This window comes from Panthera onca, chromosome F2 (genome assembly GCF_046562875.1).
Source record: "Panthera onca isolate mPanOnc1 chromosome F2, mPanOnc1 haplotype 2, whole genome shotgun sequence".
NCBI classification, from domain to species: Eukaryota; Metazoa; Chordata; class Mammalia; order Carnivora; family Felidae; genus Panthera; species Panthera onca.
In genome coordinates, this window is record NC_138356.1 from 61,037,834 (window position 1) to 61,042,217 (window position 4,384).

General features: G+C 45.0%; 1 pseudogene; it reads right to left on the bottom strand.

The window, feature by feature from the left end:
• Positions 1-203: 203 nt before the first annotated feature.
• Positions 204-1,472, bottom strand: LOC132664430 (glyceraldehyde-3-phosphate dehydrogenase pseudogene; annotated as a pseudogene).
• Positions 1,473-4,384: the final 2,912 nt, after the last annotated feature.

Sequence of the window (4,384 nt, forward strand, 5' to 3'; positions counted from 1 at the left end):
TTCTTTATAGATTTTGGATACTAACCCTTTATCTGATATGTCATTTGTAAATATCTTCTCCCATTCGTCAGTTGCCTTTTAGTTTTGCTGATTGTTTCCTTCGCTGTACAGAAGATTTTTATTTTGATGAGGTCCCAGTAGTTCATTTTTGCTTTTGTTTCCCTTGCCTCCAGAGACGTGTTGAATAAGAAGTTGTGAAGTACTTTTTTTTTTTGGATACAGTATACTTTATTGATGGTACATGATAAGGTAGGGCTCCCCAAGCCCCTCCCCTTCTTCAGGGGGTCTGGGATGGAAACTGGAGGTCAGGAGATTCTCAAGTGTGTTGGGTACTGAACTGGGGCAAGGAATCCCCAGCAGCTGAGGGCCTCTCTCTTCTTCTTCCTCTTGCTGGGGCTGGTGATCCAGGGGGCTTTTACTCCTTGGAGGCCATGTGGACCATAAGATCCACCACCTGGTTGCTGTGGCCAAATTCATTGTCATACCAGGAAATGAGCTTGACAAAGTGGTCACTGAGCACAATGCCAGCCCCAGCGTCAAAGGTGGAAGAGTGGGTGTCACTGTTAAAGTCGCAGGAGATGACCTGGTCCTCAGCATAGCCCAGGATGCCCTTGAGGGGGCCCTCTGATGCCTGCTTCACCACCTTCTTGATGTCTTTGTATTTGGCAGCTTTCTCCAGGAGGCAGGTCAGATCCACGATGGACACATTGGGGGTGGGGACACAGAAGGCCATGCCAGTGAGCTTCCCATTCAGCTCAGGGATGACCTTGCCCACAGCCTTGGCAGCACCAGTAGAAACAGGAATGATGTTTTGGGCAGCCCCTCGGCCATCACGCCACAGCTTCCCAGAGGGGCCATCCATGTCTTCTGGGTGGCGGTGATGACCTGGACTGTGGTCATGAGTCCCTCCGCGATGCCAAAGTGTTCATGGATGACCTTGGCCAGAGGGGCCAGGCAGGTGGTGGCGCAGGAGGCATTGCTGACAATCTTGAGGGAGTTGTCATACTGCTCATGGTTCACGCCCATCACAAACATGGGGGCATCAGCAGAAGGGGCAGAGATGATGACCCTCTTGGCCCCACCCTTCAAGTGAGCCCCAGCCTTCTCCATGGAGGCGAAGACCCCAGTGGACTCCACAACATACTCAGCACCAGCATCACCCCATTTGATGTTGGCGGGATCTCACTCCTGGAAGATGGTGATGGGCTTTCCATGGATGGCACGTTTCCCATTCTCAGCTTTGACTGTGCCGTGGAATTTGCTGTCGGTGGAATCATACTGGAACATGTAGACCATGTAGTTGAGGTCAATGAAGGGGTCATTGATGGTGACAATGCCCACTTTGCCAGAGTTAAAAGCAGCCCTGGTGACCAGGCACCCCAATACGGCCAAATCCATTGACTCCAACCTTCACCATCGTGTCTTGGGGACGCGGCTGGCACTGCACCAGAAGATGCGGCTGTCTGTCGAACGGGGAGGAGCAGAGAGCCGTGAAGTACTTTTTATGATTGCATTTTTTGTGAGAACTTACTAGATCATTGGTTTTCCTTTATAATATTTATGACAATGTATAGGGAAAAAAAAGAGTATACTAAGAGTAGGCTGTGTTAATACATATTTGTCAAATATGTGAAAATGAAGGCAAGTCTATCAGAAAGGATAGCCATAGCCTCTCATCCAGTTTCCAGACCTAAACCAGTTCAGAGGCCCAGAGCCCTTCAATTTAAGGGGAGGCTGGGTTCTCTTGGGGAAGGTCCCTGAAGCATTGCTGTAAGTTTCCCTGTGGCCATTTTCTAGAGTGAATGTGCATTGGGAAATAGAAACACCCAGACTTTTGGGGGATTATTAGATACTGGTTCTCAACTGATGCTAACTGCTAGGGACCCATATGTTGCTGGTCTGACATTCAAAGTGGAGATTTATGGTGGTCAGGTGATAAGTTGAGTTATAGGCTCAGTTTGAATCACAGTGGGCTCAGTGGGCCTATGAGCCCTCCCCATGTTTTTCCCCCAGGTCCAGAATGTATTATTGTTAAAAACATATTAGGCAACCATATTAGCTCCCTACTTATGGACTAAGGGTCATTAGGTTATGAAGAGTCAAGGGGAAGCTATTGGAATTCCTCCTCTCTACCAGGATGGTAAACCAAAAGAATAGGACGTGTTGGATTACAGAGACTACAATCATCATTAAACATTTGATTGATGCAGAAGTCTTGGTTCCTATTACATCTCAATTTAACTCATCTATTTGGTCTGTGCAGAAGGCAGATGGACTTTAAAGCATAACTACATTGTTTTAATGTTGATCAGAAGGTGAGTCATTTGAAGCAGCCCTTCCAGATGTATTTCCTTTGCTGGAACAAATCCACACAGCTCCTTAAACGTAATATGGAAAATGCATCCCCCCCCACCATTTTTAGTGATTTGCTAGGACCACCAAAAGCAGTTTGTTTTTCCCTGACAGAGTCCACAGCACGACTTCACCATCTTGCTTCATGCTACGTCAGCATACCTGCTCTTAGCCATAATATAGTCTGCAGAGATCTTGATCATCTTGACATTGCATAAAATATCACACTGACCCATGACATTGATGGAATTATGCAAATTGAATTTGATGAACAGGATGTAGCAAGTACTACAAATATCTTTGTGAAGCTTTATGAACCAGGGGATGGGAAGATAGACCCTATGAAAATTCAGGGGTCTGCCACCTCAGTAAAGTTTCTGAGAGTCCAGTGATCTTTAGCATGTCAAAATACCCTCTTAGCGGCACATTGCCACACCACAACCATGTATCACTCAACAAACAAACAAACAAACAAACAAAACAGTACATGGTGGGGGCGGTGCAGGGCACAAAAGCTTGGTAGACTATTGTAAGTATTGGAGGCAAAGCATGCCACACTTTAATATGTTACTTTGACCCAATTACTAAGTAACCCATAGCACTGAGAGTTTGAATGGAAACTAGAGCAAAATAAAGCTCTGTAGCAAATCTAGGCTGCACCGCAAGCTGTTTTTCTGCTTGGGCCACCAGATCCAATGATACTTGTGTCTGTAGCCGTGTGGAGTCTCTGGCAAGTACCATAGAAGAATCATGGCACATACTTCTAAGGTTTTGAAGAAAATGCATATCCTCTTTTGCAGCTAACGATTATCCTTTGACAGAGAGCCATAAGCCTATTTCTGGGTCCTGATAAAGAACTAGCCATAGGACATCAAATGACCAGGCAACCTGAACTTCCTGTAATTAACTGGATGTCATCTGCCCATTAAACCATGAGGTTGGGCATGTCCGTGAAGTGGAAATGGTGCATAAGAGATCAGACTTAAGCAGGTCCATCATGTACAAGTAAGGTGCATGACTGAGTCTCTCACACTCCTCTGAAACCAAACTGTGCTGTATTGTCTCCTTTCCCCCAACTCATGACCTCAAGGAATTTTGTTATGATCAGTTGACTGAAAAGGAAAAAAAACCCGAGCCTTGTTTATAGGTGTTTTCACACAATATGCTGCCCCAAACCAAAAGTGCGTAACTGCAACATTAAAGCCCCATTCACTGATGGCCCAGAAAGATGGCAATGAAGGGAAATTCCCTTATTGGCAGAACTTTGAACCATACATCTAGTTGTCCACTTTGGATTCCGAAATGGTCAGAATCATAGAACTGCACTGATTTATAAGCAGGTACTAATGGCTTAGCTAGATAGTTAAGGGTTTGGCAAGAATCAGATTGGAAGATTTGTGGGAAAGATGTCTGGTGAAGAGGTCTGTGAATAGATTTTTCACAATGATCACAGAGTATAAAGATATATGTGTGTCAATTGAATGCCCATCAATAGGTATTTACTGTATAGGACTCTCTCAGTAATCAGGTGGACAAAGGTGCACTTTGTATAAATGTCAGCCTCTTCCCCTGCCAATTGATTGCTTATTCGTTGGACTCATGAACAAAGTAGTTATGGTGGCAGCAATGAACACTATACATGGGCTTCAACAACATAGCTGACCTAGCTACCATTACTGTGAGTACCTAACATGCCAGAGACCAATACTGAGTCCTTAGTATGGCCCCATCCCTGGGGGAGTAGAGGGAAGGAACCAATGAGCTACTTGGTGGTAGGTTGATTACACTGTGTCCTTTCCATCATGACAGGAATAGAAATGCATCCTTAGTGAAGCCAAGCCTATTCTGTATACAGATTTCCTTCTCTTTCCCATAATGCTTCTGCCAGCATCGCCTAACAAAATGCTTTAGTTGCCATCTTAGTATTCCACTGACATTGCTTCTGGTCAAGGAATTTGTGGTATTAAATTATCTTGCTATATAAACATAATTATTTAGGGGCACTTGGGTGGCTCAGTCAGTTAAGCATCCA